Raw genomic sequence first — 25,372 nt, forward strand, 5'->3', positions numbered from 1 at the left:
GAATCAATCAATGATAGTAAGGATGATACTTTCAGTGGGAGGTAGGCCGGTAACAAAGTCCAAGGCGATGTGGGACCAAGGGCGGCTCGAGATATGTAAGGGGCGAAGCAGACCAGTTGTGGGCAGATGAGATGTCTTCCCTCGAGCACAGACGGAGCAGGCTTGGACGAATTCCCGGGTCTCCTTTACCAGGCTGGGCCACCAGAAATGTTGTTGCAGGAATTGGATAGTACGGGTGATAGGTGAGTTTAGAATTATGGGCCCACTGAAGAACGTCAGAACATGCTGAGTCGGGTATAAACAAACAGTCTGGATGTCCAGTCCTGATCTGGTTGGGTTTCTTGGGCATCCTTCACCATCTGTTCGATTTCCTCGGGAGCAGCCCCGACGAAGCAGGAGGAGGAGATGATGGTTTTATGCTCAGCAGGGCTGGAGGGGTTGAGTACATGTGGGAAAGGGCGTCGGGCTTGCTGTTGCAGGAACCAGTACGGAAGACGAGGCTAAAATTGAACCGGCTCAAGAAGAGGGCCCAGCGAGCTTTTCGGGGGATTGAGACATTTGTCGGAACGGAGATAGGCAACGTTTTTGTGATCGGTCCAAATGATAAATGGAGACTCGGCCCCCTCCAGCCAATGCCTCCACTTCTCCAAAGCTCAGATAATAGCCAGCAGCTCTCAGTTGCCAACATCATAATTTATTTTGGCAGGGGACAACCGACAGGAGAAAAAGGCACAAGAGATGAAGTTTCTGGAATGTGGTGTCCCGCTGCGAGAGGACAGCCCCGCTCCAGTGTCCGAGGCGTCAACTTCCACCACGAACCAACGCTTGAGCTGGTTGAAGGCTTGGGATGCCGCCAGGGTCCACTGGAAAGGGGAGCTGGTGGAGGTGAGGCTGGTGAGAGGAGTCACAACTGAAGCCGCAATAGAAGTTGGTGAATCCCAGGAAGTGTTGTAGTTCTTTGCGGGTGGTGGGAGTGGGCCAGCTGACGACTGCTTGGATCTTGGCTGGGTCTGGTTGTAATTGACCTTTGGCAATGATATAACCCAGGAAGTGTACAGGAGGAGAAGGGGATATTCACACTTTTCCGGTTTGACATACAGGCAGTTCTCAAGGAGGCGCTGGCGGACTTGGCGGACATTAGTGCCTTTTTTTTTAGGGTGGGAAAGGTTGAAGAGACAGCTGGAAGGGAGAGGGGCTCATGCCAGAAGATCGATTGTGCAGTAATCAGAGCGCTGGGAGTGGGGTGGGGGTTAGAGAAATGGCAGGATCCTTACTGAAAACTGGGGTCATGATATTCTTCCCACACCCCGGAGAGGTCGAAAGGTGTGGGAGGTGGTTGAGGTTTGCTGGAGGGTGGCATGGCGGAACGCAAACAGTGCGAATGGCAGGGGTTATGCTTTTTTAGCCAGGGAATTCCGAGGACTAATGGGGTCTCAAGGCAAGATATAATGAAAAATGAAATGTCCTCACGGTTGTTTTCTGAGATGAGTAATGTAAATGGTGCTGTTTGGTCAGTGCCAGGGGAGATGAGTCGCCCATGCAGGGAAGTGACTGCTTTCAGTGACTGGAGTGGTCCGAGAGGGAGTTGGAGCTGACGTGCCAATCCCTCGTGAACGAAATTATTATCTACACCGGAGTCATCCATCCATCCATCTATCCATTTTCTGAGCCGCTTCTCCTCACTAGGGTCGCGGGCGTGCTGGAGCCTATCCCAGCTATCATCGGGCAGGAGGCAGTGTACACCCTGAACCGGTTGCCAGCCAATCGCAGGGCATATACAAACAAACAACCATTCGCACTCACATTCACACCTACGGGCAATTTAGAGTCTCCAATGCATGCATGTTTTTGGGATGTGGGAGGAAACCGGAGTGCCCGGAGAAAACCCACGCAGGCACGGGGAGAACATGCAAACTCCACACAGGTGGGGCCGGGAATTGAACCCCGCACCTCAGAACTGTGAGGCTGACGCTCTAACCAGTCGGACACCGTGCCGCCGCACCGGAGTCAATGAGGGCAATAACGGGTGTGTTGTGAATGGAACCAAGAATACATGCGGGAACGGTCATGAGTACGGGAGGGAGAGCTTGGGGAAGTGGTAGTTTGGCTCACCACGACGCCCTTGGGTCTTGGTGAGCCTGGTCTTTTGGTCTCAAGGGGAATGTGGACATGAAATGGCCTGATTTACCGCAATAAATGCACAGTCGCTGGGTGACACGGCGCTGATGTTCCTGGGGGTCTAACCTGGTGTTGCAGAGTTGCATGGGTTCATCTGGTGCAGTGGGGGGTGATGAAGAGACGGTCGGAGATTGGGAAGGCGGGCGAGGTGCTGCCGGCGTGATGGATGCAATTTTACGTGCTCCTAGCTTACGATTTCCCGTAACCGGTTGTCCAGACGGCTGGATAAAGGGATAAGATCTTCGAGGGAGGAGGGCTCGTCCCAGGCGGCAAGCTCATCTTTGAGCTGCTCTAAAAGCCTGTTTAAAAAAATACCCATTAACGTCGTGTCATCCCACCTGCATTGACCCGCAAGTATCCTCAATTTTACAGAGTACGAAGCTACGGAACTAGAGCCCTGAGTAAGCGTGAGGAGGCGTCGGGTGTCTTCCCTGCCCTGAACGGGGTGATTAAAAACTTTTTGGAGTTCCGCAGAAAAGGAGCTGAATGATGAGAGTACAGGGGAAGAGTTGTGCCTTAACGCAGAAGCCCATTTTGCTGCTTTTCCACGTAGGAGGTTTGTTACGTATGCTACTTTGGATTGTTCGGTGGGGTAGCTTAACGGTTGTAGATTGAATACCAAGGAGCAATTGAGGAGGAATTGACTGCATGCAGCTAGGTTCCCAGAGTAGGGCTCAGACAGCGGAACATGAGGCTCTTTGTATGGGAGGCGGGATGGATCGGAGGCTGCAGCCTCGGAAGGAGTACTTACGGGAGGGTGGTTGGAGGTTGAGAGGTTTGTGGTGAATAGTTTATTGAAAAGGAATTGGGAATTGAACCTCTGAGGCGTAATGGCGGGTTGTCGAGACAGGGAACGTGCGGCAGGTGGTGGCGTGAGCAGGTGGATGGCTTGGCAGCGTGGTGGAAGAAGTCAGCAAGGCGGGGAACACGGATGGAGCACTGAGGACGAGGAAGAAAATGGAAATCAGAATATGTGAATACGGTGTAGCTTACGTGAACGTACTAGGCCGGTGTACCACTGTTGAACGTTCATACTCTGGCGAGGGTTTCCAGGAACTGGCAGCCTTTTATGCAGGCAGAGATAATGACGGCTGATTGAAAACAGGTGCGCGACCAAGTTGGTGTTGATTACAGGGAAGGGAGAGCGAGAGGGGCGCAAAGTGCCACCCAAGCTCCAAAACAGGAACTACAAGGATAGATCATGACACCAGCCCCACAATGGAGGGGTATGCTCTCTGTGGTTACCCAAAAGGCTTTCATAACTAAAATTGCAAGTCATCCATATTGCGCATGCGTAAATCTGCTGCCATTATTGAAACTTATTCACGGTCTGGCTTCCAAGACAAAACTTTGTAACTGTGATACAAAGTTAAGACAAAATATTTGGCACTTGTTTTAACAATAAAATGCATAATAATCGCAGTAGGATAATTTGAAACTTTGTGCTCCCCACAAGTTATTATTATAATTATTGTTGTACTCATTACCATTGTTACTTATTTTCCTTATAGTTAGGTTTCTCCATGTATTATTAAAGCATTTTACCTGCTGCACGTTGTTTATTAGTCACACAGAATTGTATTTCTTGACCAGAGTGAAACACTCTTTGTGTTGAAATATAAAGTTCATGCTCATAATGATTTGATTCTTCAAGTGTGTGTGTGTTTTTTGTGGGACGTTGAAAGATCTGAGCACATGGCAAAAGGACCTTTAGTCTATCTCTGTACATGCCTGCTGATGAATGACAATGACTTCCATCCATCTGTACCGCTTATCCTCACTCAGATCACGGGTACGCTGGAGTCTATCACAGCTGACTTTAAGCGAGAGGCGGGGGTACACACTGAACTGGTCACCAACCAATCACAGGGTACAAATAAACCAACAACCATCACACTCACATTCAATTTAGATTATTCAATCAACCGAGCATGAATGTTTTTGGAATGTGGGAGGAAACTGTAGTACCTCGAGGAACATGCAAAGTCCATACAAGGAAGCCTTTGGATTTGAACCCTCGACCTCAGAACTGTGAAAAGAATGTGTTCACCAATTGGCCACTGTGCCGCCATGACAGTGATTTTAGTTACATAAGTGGCACTAAGTTGACATTGTGTTTTATAAGAAACAAGTACATACTTGTATTCAATATTCATTATGTTTTAGATGTTTCTTATTGACTATTGAGTTCATAATAGGCTGTATTTAAAGTACATGATAAAGTGGCACAATTGTAATAGGTGTCAGACTGTGTACAAAAAAAAAAAAAAAAAAAGAGACACATTGAATCTGATATGCTTTCATCCATATCAGGCCTTGATCATCTTTGGATAAAAATCTGAAATGAATCTGCCAAAATTTAACTGCAGCGTAATACGCCAGGTTATATCTCTCCTGGGACTGTGAATTCGAAGTCAACGAAATAGCGCTATCAATGATGTATACATACATAAATTTTGTATCTTCCCACCCTCTGTAAATTTAATGTAAATTATTACTACAGGCACTACCTGAGTAAATTTAGACGTTTCCAAAACTGTTAAACTGCATATTATCGATGCCTTTCTGTTCATAGGTTCCTCAAATTGGAGAGGACTTTTCAAACATTATTTTGTTATATGATTGTGATTGTCGTCAAGACAGTCACATACATCATGCTTCTGGTGGTAGAGTGGCTGTCTCCCAACCTGATGATTGACCATGTCCAAGTAAGCTTAAGCAAAATACTGCACCCTCAGTTACACTTTGTGCTCGGCTGTTCTTTTAATTTCCTACAATAATAATTTGTTCTGTTCATGTATGTGTAATTGGGTGAATGAGGTGACAGTGTATACAATTCATTAACTACTTTTGAATGTAGAACAGTACGAAACAACAGCATTTCCTGTTCTACTGTTGTGCCTTTCTCTTACATTTATGACTGGTATTCCCTGTCGACAGCAGCAATTCGAGTTCTGTTCATACTTCTGCAACCAGTACCCCAAAGAAAAAATGCTGAAAAGTGGGATGGGACAGAGTGCATGATTTGGGAACTTTTTGAAGGAAAACAAATACTGTATGTACTATACTGAACTGAACCAAGCCTTAGTGCTTGATTAAAATGAGGCTTTCATGTCAGCTCAGGAATTGACTGGGGCCGAAAGTCAACTGGGATATTATCCTTCTTCCTTGTTACCCTGAACAGGATAAGGGTATCGGAGATGGATGTTTAGACGGGTGTGCTTCTCAAGAATTCAAATTCTAAGGATTTAAAGAAATCCTAATTACTACTGTATATATCATGACCCCAGTGTGTCACGTCCACCTGGGCTTCTCCTTAAGACCTGATGATGTTTTATATCTCCATATGTGTCTAATTATATTTGTATCTATAAAGCCGCTTACCCCATTCCCTTCAATTCCTTGCTTTTCCTTCTGTTGCTCTTTGAACTATTCAAGCAGCAAGGCTCAGGGTGTTAGCAGGGAATTTGTCCAGCTTTGACAGGGCCGAGCCGTTTTTCCTCAGTGCTCTTTGAAGAGTGGCCGCTTATCGACACCAGGGCTAAGCGCCGACCCTCTGAGCTCAGGCTTCAGCACTACTGGGAGCCCCGTGAGTCTAGTTTGCATCACTATCTGATTGCACCTACACAGACACGATGCTCTCACACTCAGCCTGTGATAAATTCAGTACAAGCTGAAGTACGTACACAAAAAAGTATGCACACGTGCATACATGTAGAGGAGACATTGAAAGACTACGTACTCTGGACAGACATTTGCAAGAAATATGTAGTGACATTTGAATATGTGGGGAAGGAGATAATAGGGCTGATAGAGATATGGGCACATGCACATTATGCACATACTCTCACACATACACACGCTAACCTTTTCCCGTGGCATACAAGGGACGAAAACATGCTAATGCTTGCGAAAGGAAGATCAATGGAGCTTTGTGGCCTCATGTTGTGAAAGAGGTGAGGTGAGAAGGTTGGAATTTCCTCCTTCGATTTAACATCTCATGTGGAGAGCTGACCACTGATTCAGTCTGAAACTGAGTCAACAAGCCAAGAAAATCTTTCCCACAGTGACCCTCAAACTACAGAATATGTTTCTTTTGAAACCAAGGAAAGTTCACCTTGCTGATATATTTTCAGTAATAAATGCTTGTTTACTCTGAAGCCTAATTTTAGAGAGCCACGGTTTGAAATGTAATGGGTGTGCATCTAGCACAGCAGGCACAAACATCCCTTGGCTTGTTTCCCAGTCAATTTAAGCCATTTAGAGTTGCCAATTACCCAACAGGACCTCCAAAATTGTCAAAATTAAGAATTGTGTTGGTGCTCATCCTAAAGACTCATAGCACACTTTGCTGAGCTTATTGTCCTGATCGGATAAGACTTTTGTAAAATAATACACGTGATAGTTTGACATGCTTTCACAATAACTGTGAATTAGAATTAGAATTAGCTTTCATTTCCACACACTCAAATAAAATTAAATATATATATATATATATATATATATATATATATGGGCACGGTGACCGACTGGTTAGAGCGTCAGCCTCACAGTTGTGAAGACCGGGGTTCAATCCCCGGTCCCGCCTGTTGGGAGTTTGCATGTTCTCCCCGTGCCTGCGTGGGTTTTCCCACGCAGGCACGGTTTCCTCCCACATCCCAAAAACATGCATGAATTGGAGACTCTACATTGCCCGTAGGTGTGACTGTGAGTGCGAATGGCTGTTTGTTTGTATGTGCCCTGCGATTGGCTGGCAACCAGTTCAGGGTCTACCCCGCCTCCTACCCGATGATAAATGGGATAGGCTCAATCACGCCCGCGACCCTAGTGAGGAGAAGCGGCTCAGAAAATGGATGGATGGATGGATATATATCTATATATCTATATATATATATCTATATATATATATATATATATATATATATATATATATATCTATATATATATATATATATATATATATATATATATATATCACTGATGGTGTAGTGGTACACTCATCTGACTTTGGTGCAGGCAGCGTGGGTTCAGTTCCCACTCAGTGACACTGTGAATGTGAGTGCGAATGGTTGTCCGTGTCTATATGTGCCCTGAGACTGACTGGCGACCAGTTCAGGGTGTAGTCCGCCTTTCGCCCGAAGTCAGCTGGGATAGACTCCAGCGTCCCGCGACCCTAACCAGGATAAGCGGTGTTGAAAATGGATGGATGGATATATATATATATATATATATATATATATATATATATATATATCCATCCATCCATTTTCAACACCGCTTATATATATATATATATATATATATATATATATATATATATATATATATATATATATATATAGAGAGAGAGAGAGAGAGAGAGAGAGAGAGAGAGAGAGAGAGAGAGAGAGAGAGAGAGAGAGAGAGAGAGAGAGAGAGAGAGGCCGGCACGGTGAAAGACTGGTTAGCACATCGACCTCACAGTTCTGGGGACCGGGGTTCAAATCCGTTCAAATCCAAACTCCGCCTGTGTGGAGTTTGCATGTTCTCTCTGTGCCTGGGTGGGTTTTCTCCGGGCACTGTGGTTTCCTCTCACATCCCAAAAACATGGATGGTAGCTTGATTGAAGACTCTAAATTGCCCTTAGGTGTGAATGTGAGTGCAACTGGTTGTTTGTTTCTATGTGCCCTGCGATAGGCTGTCGACCGGTTCAGGGTGTACCGCGCCTCCGTCCCGAAGATAGCTGGGATAGGCTCCAGCAGCCCGTGACCCTCGTGAGGATAAGCGGTAAAGAAAATGGACGGGTGAATACAGAGAGAGCGATTTTTTTTGTTTTGTTTTTTATGGAAGGTAAAATCAATTTTGCAAACTCCATTGCATCATGTATATTTTCTTCTTCAGTTTTGATTTGAATAGATACATTTTTTATGGGACTGTAAAACTGTTATGTTGAAACCCAAAAGTGTAACAAATTCTCAGACACATAGACTAGGTTGGATTTCCTATGAATTTGAATCTCAGAGGTCATTCCAGGTTTAAGAACTCTGTCAGAACAGCAAATCTCTTGCAATGGCCTCAAAGCTAAACGGGTTAAGTCATATACAAGTATTTGCCATTTGGCCTGAAAGAAGAAACAGTCTATGTCAGGTTGAGCAATTCAGCCTTGGCTGTAAAATGCTAATAATGGAATGGATTAGACTATCTTCTGGAAGAAGATTAGAGCCCAAGGCTAAAGCCGAAAGAAAGGCCAGTACCATTTGATAAAGTCTGAGCGGAGAAAGCCAAGGTAACTTAAAGACGAGAAGGTAAAAGTGGGATATCTGAGGATTTCATAGAATGATAAAAAGCCAGAGATCGTCAGAGCAGAAGGTCTAAACTAATTTTATCATTGTGGGGGGATTTAAGGCAGATGAGGTTGAGGATTTTACATATTATTGTCCACATCTAAATTACTATATTTCAATGACTGCTGGCAGAAATTCTTACCTTTTAATTGCTCACAGAAGCGTCTAATGAAATGATTTCTGAGAAGATACAGGATCAAGCCAAACTGAATTCAGTTATTATTATTATTATTGCTATCTTACATATCCCTTTGGTTAAGATGCCAAGGCACAATTCGGCTGTCACAGTGACGGGAAGAGAAAGTACAAATGACAGAGAAAGAAACTGTAGAAAGATAAAACTGTCATGCATAGATTCCACAGGCTAGCTGTCTGTGTGTCTCTCACTCCCTCACTGGTTCCAGCACTGACCCCTCTCATTAAAGCTGATTAAAACTTTTCAAGCGAGTGCTGGTTGCCCTCAGAAGATGATAACCTCTACAAGGCTGCTACATAAAAGAATAATAGACTGCTACAATAGACAGTTGGACAAAGGAAAAAAAGCAAGGCCCCCAATTGGAACATTTTAGAAAATTAATGAAATTTTACATCAAATGAATTATAAATTAAGGAGCCAGAGAGTGGGAAAAGATGAATAAGTCATAAGAAAATGTACTCTTGTGCTATCAAACTGTAGGAACATGTTATCCTCCACCAGGCTTGAAGAAACAGGGTCAGGTTCAAGTCGTGTGGATTGGGAGGAAAAACAAAGGTTTCTTGCTCGACACAGCTTTGAAGATTTTTTAGTGCGATTGTACTTGAAAAGGGACTTTGGCCTCGTCCCCCAGTGAGAAAGACTCTGTGGCTGTTTCTGTTTTTTTTTTCTTTTTTTTTAAACAGCTGCAGGGATTTGTGACATTTGGGAATGTTTTTTTTTTTTTTTAAGGGAATTGACATCAAAAAGTAAGAAGGGACTGATAATGTGGCACTCCTGCTTCTTCTCTCTAATTAATAGCATCCCCTTTAATGTGGTATTAAAAATATAAAGATGCTCATTGATAGGGGACATTGCTTTATGTGAATTGGAGGCTTAGGAAATTTATTTTTTGTATGAGGATTTCTGTTCTCACAAGAATTTTGTGGGATTTTTTGAAAATAATACATTTTTAATTCATAGAAAAGCAACATTTTGAGGGCACAAAATCCGTATTTGCAATAATTATCAGAACATGTTACCTGCATTGCTAATAAATTCTCACAACAGCTCCTTGATCTGAGCCTCTGCTGTGTTGAACTTGCAATACATAAAATCTATAACAGTTTTCAGCCGTTCTGGTTGTGTTGGCATTCAATAACTGTGAACTGAAAAAATGTAAAACTACAAAACTAAAAATGTAAGCGCAACTCATGTCAGCTTGTATTTTTATTGAGTTTTTAAGTCTGCAATCCGGCTCTGTAAACACTCTCTCAACAATAAGTCTACAAGTTGTATACAATACCAGAGGTCAGAGGTTGTCGGCCACAGGACACAAACCACTAATCAAATCAACTCAGTCCCTCTTGACTTGTCACTAACACGTTGGAGTATGTGTGTGTGGGTGGGGGGGGGGGGGGGGGGGGGGGGGGGGGGGGGGTTGTGTGTTTAGTGGATTTTGTGTGATTGAGCTTTCAGCAAAGTTAGTTATTGATATATGAAGATATGAAATGAACCCTTTTCAGTCTTCTCAGTGGGATCCAAAAATGAATACAGGTTTCAGGACTACTTTTAATTATCTGCTTTGCCATGCAGTAATCAGAAATTACAGCCATTTATTCATGTGAATGTCAAAATAATGAAAATAATTTTGCATATCGCTGGTATTCATATCGAAATCCTTATCGCGAAAAGCATCACTTTTCAGGAACAAACTGCCACAATATTCAATTATTTGAGCATTATGACTGTACTGTTTTTAAGAGCTAGGAGAATTTGCTTGTTTAAGTGTCATGGATGAGTGAAGGAGCAAAACTCAATTACTTTACCTTGATTTACATACAGTCCATGCATCTGTAATTGTAAAATTAGATAGTAGAAAGCCCTCATCTTAACAAAGAAGGGGCAAAAAAATGAGGTTAACACTAGTTAATCGGACAATAGGTGGTCATTGACGTTCACAGCTTGTTACCGTATGTTGCTCAATAATTAATGCGCTTCTCCCTGGCAGCTCTGCTACATGCCAAGCTTTGATCGAAGGTCACTGTGCTTAAGGTCTTGCCACAGGAGGGGTGGCTGCTCCAACACTGCAATTTCATGTCTTTCTGTTTTAAACACCTATACAGGACATTCTCTACTCTGGTCACATACAGTTACGACATGTTAAGATTAAAGTTACTGTAGCTTTCGTTCCTGATCTGTACTTGCACGTGTTCCGGCGCAAACATTGCAAAATGTTCTCCATTCACTTAAATAGGTGATATATATATATATATATATATATATATATATATATATATACTGTATATGTGCAATAAGTATTGAGCCCAATGTTATTTAACATACTAATACCAGTAATTAAAATGATTTTTCAGAAGTTTCCGCGGTTTGTAGTTTAAATGCTTTTTGGACTGATGCAAAGTGGAAAAGTGTTCTGTGTCCGACAAGTCCACATTTCAAATTGTTTTTGGAAATTGTGGACTTCGTGTCCTCCGGGCCAAAGAGGATACGAACCGTCCGGACTGTTATGGACGCAAAGTTCAAAAGCCAGCATCTGTGATGGTATGGGGCTGTGTTAGTGCCAATGGCATGGGTAACTTACACATCTGTGAAGGCACCATTAATGCTGAAAGGTACATACAGGTTTTGGAGAAACATATGCTGCCATCCAGGCAACATCTTGTTCATAGACGTCCCTGCTTATTTCAGCAAGACAATGCCAAACCACATTCTGCACGTGTTACAACAGCGTGGCTTCGTAGTAAAAGAGTGCAGGTACTAGACTGGCCTGCCTGCATTCCAGACCTGTCTCCCATTGAAAATATGTGGCACATTATGAAGCGTAAAATATGACAACGGAGACCCCGGACTGTTGAACAACTGAAGCTGTACATCAAGCAAGAATGGGAAAGAATTCCACCTATAAAGCTTCAACAATTAGTGTCCTCAGTTCCCAAATGTTTAATGAATGTTGTTAAAAGAAAGGATAATGTAACACAGTGGTAAACATGACCCTGTCCCATCTTTTTTGGCATATGTTGCAGCCATAAAATTATGTTAGTGATTATTTGCTAAAAACAATAAAGTTTATCAGTTTGAACATTAAATATCTTGTCTTTGTAGTGTAGTTATTAAATATAGGTCGAACATAATTTGCAAATCATTGTATTTTGTTTTTATTTTTGTTTTACATAATGTCCCAACTTTATTGGAATTGGGGTTGTATATATATATATATATATATATATATATATATATATATATATATATATATATATATATATTTGTAGGTTAAATGAAATTCATTAGCCGTTACTTTTTGACTGCCCATCATATAATGTGCATGAAAGATGAAAGACATTACTTGGAGCAGATAGACTCCACCAAATGATAACCAGATAACAGCTTGCTTACATGAAGACATCAGAATGGTCAATAACCATTTGTACTCAATAGCCAATAGTGTTGACAAAAAATTTTGTTGGGAAAATGACTTGTTGAAAACATATTTGTGATGGTACCAGTCCCCAGAGAGAAACTCTTCTCCTCACTGCTAAATAACCTATGAAAATTGTAACAGGAAGTTGGCAGGCCCCTCACTGCTCTGACATATGCCGAACGTCCTCCCCGCCACGCTCAGGGATCTGTCATTCAGTTTCAGGGGCACAGCTGCAGCAAGGCATGGGGAGTATTAGCCCCCTACTGAGCGTCTCCCACCCTTCCATCTATACCCACCATCCTCCAGTCCTCCACCCCTCATTTGCCCCCTAACTGTGGGGCCTTTCTTTTCTTCGTTCCTAGTCATCTATTGTCTCTTAACCATGTGTTTGATTTTCATAAAAGGGTTGGTGAGAATTCCACGTGCTTTACTGTATGTACTGTAGGGGTATGGGGCACTTTAAACCGTGGTCAAGTGTCTGTCTTTGACACTTCAATTAGTGACACACATTTGAGGCAGAAGGAAGAGAGATAACTAATAGTCAAATGGAGAAAATGATTGACAGGGTAGTGAAAAAAGAAGGGGTGATTAATATGTAAAATGTGCATGGTGTGGAATGCAGTTGTCACAAAGTAAGGGAATGAGCGGGCTTCTCTCTGTACCAGGGATTATGTTGGTCATCTTTTGTGTGCATAAAGGTTTAGGGGTTCACACCAGATTAGGGGCTGGAGGATTAAATTAGGGGACTTCAAGAAAATCCCTCAGACTCTACTCTGTTTATCCTCATGCACTGTGTGCGTATCAGTGGTCCAAGTACATTAAATCCTTACAAACTTTTAATTAACTGCAAGGAGATTTTATTTTATTTAAGTGACATTGGAGAGCGATGGAAATTACAAAACGTATGTTGATTTTTGTACATAAATCCCATTGTGAGACCAATTTTAGATAGTTGTAACACACATACAAACACGAATGTGTTTGCAATCTCTGTAATGTGTTTAAATACTCATGTGTTGTCTACAGAGGTGGGAGTAAATCACATATGTGCAAATCACAAGCAAGTCTCAAGTCATAACCTTCAAGTCTCAAGCAAGTCCCAAGTCATTGTGGGAAAAAAACAAGCAAGTCAAGTCAGTTTGCCACTGAATTTAAAGTCGAGTCAAAACATTACTTTGTTTAAACAAGTCTCGTAAATCAAGTCATACAATCTTCCTCCAGTCACAACATATATTGGAGTGGTAATAAAATGTTTTTTCACCATTCCCATCCCTCCCCCCCATACATCATAACACTAAAAAAAGTATTCACACCTTGTAGAAGTTAAATGAACAACAACTGAGACTAAGATAGACTAAATTTATTGTACTGAATTGTTTTAAAGTTGTATTTGAAACTCAGTTTAACTGAACTTTATTTCTCATGAAACTTTGCTGCTGACTTCGTGTTGTAACTTCTACGGTTCTGAAGAGAACGCAATCAAGCATTTTCTGTTGGTCAAATATAATTAAATGTGTACCTAATTTGCTAAAGGAGAATAAAAGAGTTTCATAATAAAGGGAATAATACATGACACAAAACATTTTGCCATCTTTCAAAACAAAAAAAGTAATGTGAATAAAATCTCCATTATTCCTGTGCCCTCTACTTGACTGTCTCATATAAAATGCGGATTTCCAACTCTAAATGAGATGACTTGTCAAGTCATGTGTTCAAGTCAGAGTCAAATCAAGTCTCTTGGCTAGCAAGTCAAAGTCTAAGTCTTTCTAAAGTATTTGGCAAGCAAGTCGCTCGTCATAAAACTGGCAACTCAAGTCTACTCAAGTTAAGTCATTTGACTCGAGTCCTCCCATCTCTGGTAGTCTAACAGCAGCATCAATCATTTTCACCAATATCTTTGTCAGGAGACTTGCCTTCTTCCTTTTGCAATCTTTGTGCACAGCAAGTCTGTTAGTAACCCTTCATTGAAACTCAACATTTCCTTTTATGTAATGTGTTGCACCACATCCCAGCTTTCCAGAAATCACTAAAATAAACATTTTCTTTGACAATGTCTAAACGGCCATATGTGGTGCTCACACTGTGGTCTTATGTACAGGTCCAAGACCCATAAAGATTACAACATCCTACCTTGAGGTAGGATTAAACCTAAAAAAAAAAATATATATATATATATATATATATATATGTGTATATATATATATTTTTTTTAATTTATTTATTTATTTTTTATTTTTTTTCTTCCTGTAAAAGAAAACATCCTTTGCTCAAATCAGAAGCTGAGTGCTTGCAAACCCAAACACTGGACCGCATAATGACAGCCAAGGCCTCTAGCAAGGAGGCCACAGAGGTTATAAAATAATGTGGGAAGGGAATGGGAATGACCAGTGCTTAAGTATAGGTTTCCCGCTGGTATTTATGTGTCTTTATGTGTGTTCAGGCCTTGTGATCAGTAAACCCCACAGTGGAACGGTCGCCTCAAATAGAGTGCGACCAGCAGCTTCATAAGTTAAAGCCTGAGAAATCTGTAACAATCTGCCACTTGGTGGAAAGGGAGGTGATACCACACCGGTGCCGGGGGAGGAGAAAAACTCTCTTTTTCAAAACCACCCACTGCAACAAATGACAAATTGTATATGGGGTCAAAGTAAATGACAAATTGTAGGCTCGCCATCCTGCTGTGGTGAACATTTTTCCGATGCCATTCATTTAATTCTAGGAGATAGTTCTGAATGACCATCCAAATTTCAGAGTTCATTTTTTGTTTGATTGAGACCAAACAGTCCTTGGTGGCGTTCCTTGACATTTATGAAACGGCTTCATCCAGTGATCCTGATCACTGGAAGCTATAACTCATTTGGGAATATAAATATATTTATATGTATATATATATTTTTTTTTAAATATCATTTTTTTGGGGGGATGGGGGGGCTTCTTCACCCCCTCTAAAATAGTCCGAGCTGGTGTCCACAAAAACACTCCCTGATTTCGCAATGTTTTAATATCTACAATGTTATAATATGTACACTAATTCAATAATATTGATAAATATTGTGTCCCTAGATTCCCTACCAACCATACGTCATTTTATTTTCAGTCTTATGGCCCGCAATACCTTAATATGCTTTATGACCCTTTGTTCTTTGAGGGACGAACTGTGACTGTTACTGCCAACCAATTTGATGTTTCTTACTAGCTGTTGAGGCTCGTAAAGTTTTTCAGCAAAATGGTACACTGATATATTTTTGTCAGAAGATTTATCAATGACACAAGACATATTGGCTGCACTGAACAAGATGATCATGTGTTCTGCAAGCGGGCCACAAGGTGACCTGACTGAATTGTATGTGATTTCTTTCTCTGGGGGTACATCAAGAGCAAACAACTTCCTGCAACCATGGATAAGATGAAATTTTGTATCATGAAGCAGTATGAAAGATCACTCTGGATATGCTGAAGATTCTGTAAAGAGCAAGACTATCACTTTGATGTTTGTGGACTACCTACAGAGGTGCATATTGATTTTCTTTACCTCATGACAATGTGCGAAATCAAGTAATTGTACTTATTAACTGTGAAAGAAAATGACAATAAAGTTATACATAAAGTTATATCTGTTTGAAATTAGGGATTTTTTTTTTTTTATCCTTCTCCCATATTTTAGGTTGTGCTATCGACCTGCCATATCTAAAAATTTATACATACACAGCATCACATCTGCACTACTAAAAAAAAACAAAAAAAAAAACAAATAAATTTTCAAAAACGACTTCTGGTGAAACACTTGCAAATATGCTGATCCAAGGTCGGCTCGCGGTGGCAGCGGCTTTAGCAGGGTCGCCCAGACTTCCCTCTCCCCAGCCACATCATCCAGCTCTTCCGGTGGGATCCCAAGGCGTTCCCAGGGCATCCGAGAGACACAGTCTCTCCAGCGTGTCCTGGGTCATCCCTGGGGTCTCCTTCCGGTTGGACGTGCCCGGAACCGTGCCCAGGAGGCATCCGAATCAGATGCTAAAGCCACCTCATCTGGCTCCTCTCAATGTGGAGGAGCAGCGACTCTACTCTGAGCTCCTCCCGGATGACCAAGTTTCTCACCCTATCTCAAAGGGAGAGACCTGATACCCTGCGGAGGAAACTCATTTCGGCCGCTTGTATCCGGGATCTTGTTCTTTCGGTCACAACCCACAGCTCGTGACCATAGGTGAGGGGTAGAACGTAGATCGACCGGTAAATTGAGAGCTTCGCTTTTCGGCTTAGCTCCTTCTTTACCACAACGGACCAATACAAACTCTGCATCACTGCAGACGCTGCACCGATCCGCCTGTCGATCTCCCGTTCCATTCTTCCCTCACACGTGAACAAGACCCCAAGATACTTGAACTCCTCCACTTGGGGCAGGAGCTCATCCCCGACCTGGATAGGGTTCGGGTTTTCTGACTGAGGACCAAGGTCTCAGATTTGGAGGTGCTGATTCTCATCCCAGCCGCTTCACACTCAGCTGAGAACCGCTCCAGTGAAAATAAGAGATCACGGCTTGATGAAGCCAACAGAACCACATTATATCAAAAAATCAGAGATGCAAGTCCGAGGCCACCCTCTACGCGTCGGCTGCGTCTATAAATTCTGTCCATAAAAGTTATTAACAGAATTGGTGACAAAGGGCAGCCTTGGCGGGACTCCAACCCTCACCGGTAACAAATCCGACTTACTGCCAGCAATCAGGACCAAACTCTGACACCGGTCTTACAGGGACCGAACAGCCCGTATCAGGGGGTTTGATACCCCATACTCCCGAAGCACCCCCTACAGGACTCCCCGAGTGACACGGTCGAACGCCTTCTCCAAGTCCACAAAACACATGTAGACTGGTTGGGCGAACTTCCATGCACCCTCGAGGACCCTGCCGAGGGTGTAGAGCTGGTCCATTGTTCCACGTCCAGGACAAAAACCACACTGCTCCGCCTGAGATTCGACTTTACCAGGGAGGCTGAGGAGTGTGATCCCCCTGTAGTTGGAACACACTCTCCGGTCCCCTTTCTTAAAAAGGGGGACCACCAACCCGGTCTGCCAATCTAGAGGCACTGTCCCCGATGTCCACGCAATGTTGCAGAGGCATGTCAACCAGGACAGCCCCAAAACATCCAGAGCCTTTAGGAACTCCGGGCGAATCTCATCCCATAGATAGAAGAGCCCGCATCAGAGAACCCAGACTATGCTTCCTCATGGGAAGGCGTGTCGGTGGAGTTGAAAGTCGATCATCGAACTGCGACCTAGGTCCCCTGGTGCCAAGTGCACATGTGGACACCCTTATGTTTGAACATGGTGTTCGCTATGGAAAATCCATGATGAGCACAGAATTCCAATAACAGAACACCCCTCGGGTTGTGATCGGGGGGACAGCATTCCTCCCAATCACGTCCTTCCAGGTCTCACTGTCCTTTCCCACGTGAGCATTGAAGTCCCCCAGGAGAACGATGGAGGCCCCAGCACCCCTTCCAAGGACTCCAAAAAGGGTGGGTACTCTGAACTGCAGTTTGGTGCATAGGCACCAACAACAGTCAGGACCCATCCCCCCCACCCGAAGGCGGTGGAGGGAGGCTACCCTCGTGTCCTGACTATATCCATTTGGAACTTCTCGACCTCGCACACCAGCTCGCGCTCCTTTCCTGCCAGAGAGGTGACGTTCCACGTCCCTAGAGCCAGCTTCTGTAGCCGGTCCCTGCCTTGGGCCACAAACCAGATCGTACTGCACCAGACCCCTATGGCCTCTGTAACTCTCTGGACTGGCTGCTAATGGAGCCTTTAGTTCACAGTGACAGACTCCATGTCAGCAGCCCAAAATTAGCCTTTTAAAAAACTAGTGGTTACTTATGCCCTGAAGGTGGTAGTATACAGTATGATCTGCTCAGCTGGTTGAGAGGTGTCTGGAGGAGAACACAATCTGCAGCAGAGATGAACTTCCTTCTGGAGTCCAATGACGGAAGAGCTCAACCTGACCCCACAGATGACTTTCCTGATCTCTCCTGAAGTCTCACTTTAAAGGTCTCAGTGGCCCCCTCCTGAACACTCAGACATTAACAGTACGAAGCATGGTAAAAAGGACCCTGTACATCAGGGCTCACGAACATGTAGCCCCCAAGGACCACATTAATCACCGGCAGCTTGTTCTAAAAATACCTCACCAGTGATTGGAACATTGCAGCTTTTTTGGAATGTCGTAGAAGTGATCATTTGAAAACAGGATTGCACGGTATAATGTGATGAAAAAAGTCATACCTCGACGTTAAAAATTACACAATACCACTTGTTATTAGTTCTGGTATTTTAAGTGTGCTATAGCAGAGCCAGCTTCAGTCAGCAGCAGTCTGTGCGTCTGCAGCCACTGCACTCTCTGTAGTGGGTGGCGCCTCCCAAAAAGGGTTTCTCCCCAGAGCGTGTGTTCAGGGAGGAAAAAAAAGGCCACAAGCTTCAACTCTTGCTCGACACTCGTTAAGAAAAAAGACTCACAGTGTGAGATGTGGAAATATTTTGCTTAGATGGTCAACGATCAGGGCAAGCCGAAGCATACAACAAATTAAGTCTGCAAAGCCTGATATTAAAGCTGCACAGAGCAGAGAACACCTTCATCATAGGATGCCCAAACACCTCGCTGAGACAGAGTTAAAAAAGTGAAGTTTTTTGCAAATGTCATACATTTAAACGACTTACCTTCAAATAGTAGTCTAATGAGCGGGAATTAATTTGTGACAAGCCAACTTGTGCCACCACTGCTTGCATTTGACGGCAGTTATATGATTTTTCATCTATTTTTCCACAGTTTTTAACTCCTGTTTTTGCGTTTTGCCTTGATATCGTTTCACTATCAATATAGATGTACTTTATGTAGGTATATAATAATAAAGTAATAATTTTGGTATCATGACAAATATTGATGTTTATCTGTTCCTTACCTTTTAAAATAATTATTGAGAACTATTGTGAGAAATCATTAGCATAATCAGTGTCTTCATGTTGTTGAATATGATAAATTACTAATAATAACACACAATTAAAGGTATTTTTTTATTTTTTTTATTTTTTTACAGAAGTGTCTATCAAAGTGTTATCTCCTACCCAACAAATAGGTCTCAGTTTCAGAAAGGTTGTTGACGTCTGCTGTGCACAGAGTGAAAACTAATAACCGAGGTAACCTCCATACAAAACAGAAAAGTCTAACGGTGGACATACAGACTGGGATGACAACCCCCAGGTTGAGGACTAATGTACAAACCGCCTATAAATAAAAAACGGAAACGTGATGTACAATGGAGGATTTTGCATAGTGCTACTGTTTTGCAACAAATACATTTTTTATCTGTTGTTAATACAGCTATTTTTAACAAGGGGCCATTCGATGATTTGCATGAACATGTTTTCCATGTTTTTGTCGAGTGTAGGGATATCTTTATTCTTCTTCCGGATATTTTAACAGCTTTGGTGTCATTGTCTCTGACCATATGTTAATTTGTTCTTCTTCATTTCAGGAGGTGGGAAAATATTAATCAAAAATTCATATGATTTTTTTTTTAAACTGTGGTCAACTTCTTCATACATAGAATTTATCTATTTTAAAAAGGCATTACCGCCATATCACAAAAAATATATACAACTGGCCTTGTAACTAAAAGAAAATTATATCTTCTCTCCCTTTAAAGTCCCTGGGTGAGGTTTATTACTGGGGAGGAGGGAGACCTCTTCATTGTTGCAATCCATGCGTATTTATGTGCACATCTATGTTATGCAAATGGAGGTGCATCATGCTTAATTGAAGAAAACCTTCAATGTGCCGTCTGTTCGGAACTCACTTAATAACCACAAAAGCTCCTTGAGTGGAAAACGAAGGACAGATTGCGCCAAAACCAATTATTGCGCCTTTGTTTTAGCGTTGTTAAGTCCACAGATCTCCTAAGAGCCGGAGCGCTGTTTTGATGTCTTTGAGTCAGGGTTATTGGTGGATGGCATTAGCCACAGCTAGAGCCACAAAGAGCCAGGCCTCGACAGGGCCCAAGCCTCAGTCCAGATGGCACACTGCCACTGCGACCTTGTCAGCACCTGCTCCCCAGGCACTTTGTCTGGGCATTGCCTGCGGGAGCAGAGATGGGCACATCATGCCACCCCATATCCATGGAAGCTAATGAGCCCTGTGCCCGCTTAATTAAGGACGCCAGCTTAATGCAAGAAAGAAGGGGAAGCAGGGGGCTAAAACACATATGCTGGACCTCAACCAAAACAACAGAAATAAATAATTAGCCCCCCAAAATGGAGGGGGATCACTCGAGCCAAAATATCATTAAAATTTGATATGTAAATCTTCTTATCAGCCTACCAGTGACACAAATTAGCACAGCAGCTGAACGCATTAAATCCAGGCGAAAAATATTCAATTAATAAATGAATGAGTTGTGATGAACTTTTGATTAATTTGGGCTGTAGTCCAAGTATACCTTATCAGGGAATGTCACCTTGGACTGAACCTCGTTGGTCTGTTAAATAGTGTCAGAGCATCCGTTTTCATCTGCTTATTTATTGCTTTTTCTGAAAGAGCACTCCATATCACAGAGTGTCTCTGGGGGAATGGCACTGTTGTTTATGCCTGATTAGTCAAACCACCAAAACATGCACTTGTTTTTTGCTCCAGAAAAAAAGGAAATACATAATTTAGATTTCATTAAACTCAAATTAAAGCTGTGCGCATGTGATGGAATAGCACTGTTAAAATGTTACGCGCCATCTCCACTTCTCCCATTGGATACGCACGATGACAGGACTGCACGCACATGTGAGCACCTGCTCTCCTTCTTTTGCCCTCACTCTGACAAGCATGGACAAACGCTATACTCTCCGGCTTACTCCCAAGGAACAAAATAGGCCAAAAATATTCACTTCCTCCATATCTGAGGGCCGAGAGAGTGAAGGAGGGGATTGAGAGAAGGGTAGGAAAAGAGGATGGAAGGGGTGGGCGGTCTAATGTGCAAAGTTGTTTCCGTCCTCTACGGCGAGGCCATCATTTATTCAGCAGCTCGGCACTCGAGACGGGCCACTCGCATTTGCTTGATACTCAATTATACATTAGCGTACATCACTTGGCAATCTGTTCATATCAATTTAATTGGATTTTAATATTGCCTCTGATCTTGTTGTCCAATTAACAGTGCTGGCTGGCAATAAAGCCGAACCACACACTATGTGACACCTTTGATCCCCACCATATGGAGCCCTTCCATTGATTACCAGCACTGCCACAGAATTTCACTCCCTCAATATGGCCTGTAATGAATGGAAGTGGAGAGTATGTGGTGGGGAAGCAGTGTATCAGGAGGCATCATCATCCCCTCTGCTCCACACCCAACCAACCACCACTGATGTGATAAAAATTTCACTTTGCAGCACAGCTTCATTCATTTTGTTGACATTCACCTCTGATTAAAAACAATAAAAAAGAGTAGGCAAGACGGTGTGGCCATGCCCTAAACAGTATTTGCAAATCAAACGTTGATCATTTATCTAGTTTGAAGCCAAAAGCACTGACTGCTGTATGCCTGGTGCTCTTGCATTGCCTTGACAATGACAACATGCTTTAACAGTGACAGCTTTGCCCCCTTTCTTCTACTGGCCTTTGTGTCTATATATTTGTGTGTACTTGTGTAGCTGCCTGCCTCGTTTTCTGCAAGCATTGGCTGCTGCAGAACACAAAAAAGGACAGGATGAAACAAATAAGAAGGATATTGATCATTGTTGTAATAGAAATCAAGGGAAAAAAGGATGCGAGAATGCATCCATTTTTAAAAAATGTTGAAAAAACGAGAATGATTACAGTACAGACAAAAACAGGTTCAGTGGAAACTCGATAGTACAGACTAATAGGGGCGGGTGGTCGTCTGATCTTTTTCAACCAAACTATGGTACAATAAAAAAATATATTGTTTTTGAGTTTTTTATCAAGGCCTAAAACGCCCAGTACCATACAATGCTATTTATTGTAAATAAATATTTTTAAAAAACTTGAAAATGTATGAAAGTTTCACATTTCATCCAAACTTACCATGCCGGTGTGCTTGGTCATAGTGGCATTGTTTACGTACAGTACTCATCAAAGGCGAGTCGCTTTCATGAGCCACAAGGAATTAGTGTGCTTTCTAGTCCCAAATCTGTTGCCAAAGGCGAACGGCTTGGCAACAAATGCTTGTTACTAGCATGTTCCAGACTCCAAAGACTTGTGTTTTGTATTCCTCAGAGTTAATTCTTCCACCATTCCGCCCTCTCTCTGCTCTATGCACAATAGACAATAGATATTGTCACATGGCCTCCGCGAAATACCCCAGAAATACCTCACTTTCAACATGGCCACCACATGGGCACGGGAGGATCTAGTATTATTGTATATCTGTGACCCGGAAATACGTCAGCCCCATTCTCTGCCTGCATTGCGCCACAGCGCCAGTAAACAACAGCGGCCAATTATGGAACTAACAGACTTTGTCAATGGAATTTTAAGTGACAAATGGAAACTATTTTGGGACACATTGTTCAGTCCCAATGGTCCGTTTTATCCAATATTCGTTATATCGGGATCAGTTTTATCGAGGTTCCACTGTATTCAAATGTCTCACACAAGTCATTGTGAGTGGTTACTGTAAAATAATGTTCTTTAAAGGTGTGTAAAGGGAGTTGTGACAGACCCTGACCTTAACAAATGCACATACTGTATGTATTAATCATAAGCAATAACAAGTCAAACTCATGGTCACATGCAGATAACGCCTATTTTTCTAGGATTAGACCTGCTATCTGTATCAGTTCTATTTTCTCATTCTCTGTGTCCTTGTTTAAAGCACCACTGAGTACTGGCCTATCATTAGAATAATTAATTGTTCAACCAAGTTGCACATTCAAAAGGCTAACACTTGGGCAGAAGCAACAAGACAGCGGTTAGTGTGGAGGAGGAGGTGGGTGAAGTCAAGCGTGACACTAGAAAACATGAACAGGTTCCTGTTAGGAGCCCAAGCAGCCGTGAAAAAAGGATGGCAGAAAAAAAAGTCCCTTTACGGTATGTACATGATGACTATGTGACTCATTTTGCAACATTTTTATCTGCCATTATGAAAAGACAGAATTTAAGCAAATAGCTTGTAATAAATATTGTGTAAATGTGTAAATATGATTTAGAATCATATTTTGCTGCCGTGAACGTGTTTCTCCGAGTGATTTGTTTGTGTCGTTCTAGTTCCAAGTTACTCCTCCCTGAGCCACAACCTTATCGTAGTGGATGGGTTTTTGGGTCCCATTGATAGGTTGATAGGTACGAAGTTTCCGGGGCTTTATGGCCCTGGCAGGGTCACCCGGGGCAAGCAGGTCCTAGGTGAGGCACCAGACAAAGCACGGCTCATGAACACCCAAGGATGAACACAATCTAGAAAATCCAGCTGCTCCCCAACTTCCCTGCTTAGGCTGCTGCCCCCACAACCCGACCCCGGATAAGAAAATGGTTAGATAATTCCAAGTCATGTGACGACAAGGTCATGGCACGTAACCCCAAGGGCAAGGTTGAGACAAGATTATTTACAGGTAAGATGGACTTTGTTGTATTTCCAAATTAATTAATAGTTTTGGGGAAAAAAAGTCATCGTTTGTCTTTGTCGTCTTCTTGGGGTGAGCTGTGTTTGTTCTTATTTATTGGTAAAAAAAAAGCAAAATCTTAAAACTTTGACAAAGGTTGTCAACAGTACATTAGTGATAATACTACTGGTGAGAAATCTGACAGGAAGGTATGCTAATAATGTGCACTGTATTTGGAAGACACATGTACAAAGGTCACTCACCAGGCAGAATGTGGGATGTGTGAATAGAAATGTGCAGCACTAGTACCCCCCACACATTCATTCTGAGGTCCCCTTGAGCAAGGTACCTAACTCCTCCTGTAATTGCTAACCAAGCTCTGCAGAGCTGCCCACCCACATCTCTAGTGTGCCGGTAATAGTTTACGCTTGCTGTGTCTACCACACAGTGAGTTCAATGAAAAAGCAGCAAAAAGAAAACAAGAAAGACAGTCGAAATAGATGTCCCATTAAACCTGTTCACTGTATTGTACGTCTTATGTGTACATTTTATATTTTTAAAAATTAGATTTACATTGTGGCCAAGCCAAATTGCGATAATAATCTGGATGATGTGAATAGTTCAAAGTGGAACCTATTTCCTGAGTGCATGGGTGGCCACAATGTTCCACAGAGGGCTTCATACAGAAAAAATGAAGGATGCTGGGACCACTTTCATATTCTTTACTATTCGTTTAATAAATTTGCTAAAACCAGTCCCGTGTTGGTCAGGATACGCTAAGCAGTTCATACATATACAGTGTTACCTCGAAGTACGACCACATTTTGCTACGTGATCAAACTTCAATATGTTTCCAGTTTCAGCTGAAAATTTCTTAAGATAAATGATATTTTAAATATTTGTTTCAGAGGCCCAACTCTCACAATTGTAAAACATTAAATTACTGTACAAGTAATGTTTAAAGTAACATTTCAATGTTTTTAATTGTTGTACAAGAATCTATCTAATGTGAATACATTAAAATCAACCAATGTCACTCTTTTAACCTTAGCCTAAGGATAAATGAGAAGGGGAAATTATGTACGTCAGTTATTATTTTTAAATGTCACTAAAAAAAAAAAAAATTGACCATGAATGTAAAGTAAACTGTTAAAACAACAACAACAATAATAATAATAATAATGCATTCAACTTACAGAATATAGCGCTTTTCAAAATATGCTACATAAAGTATAATATTTTACCTTTGCCTCATCTTAGAATATGAGGCTGCTTTCAACACATTTTAGATTTTATTCCAAATAATAAGTCATTTGGGGTGTTTCTGTTTCTTGGTACCACTGTCGTTAAAGAAGAGAAAAAAAAAACAGTCGACATCTCAACATCGTGCTATACCTGACAAAACATTTATTGGCATTTGTGTCATATCTTTGAAAATTCTAGTTATTCTCATAACATCACACTTTTTTTCCTGTAATTTGTTGAAAACATTTGTTCAGTGTGGCACAACAATCTTTTAATTTTCAAATGGAAACCAAAAATCAAAATAGGAAAAAGTGACTGATTATGTAGTTCCATGTTTTTATTTTTACCCCAAATAAAGAAAGAAAATGTCAGATTTTTCACATTTAAAATTTAGACTGAGATGAAAAATACCAAATGGAA

The sequence above is a fragment of the Phycodurus eques genome, chromosome 11 (genome assembly GCF_024500275.1).
Source record: "Phycodurus eques isolate BA_2022a chromosome 11, UOR_Pequ_1.1, whole genome shotgun sequence".
Lineage (NCBI taxonomy): Eukaryota > Metazoa > Chordata > Actinopteri > Syngnathiformes > Syngnathidae > Phycodurus > Phycodurus eques.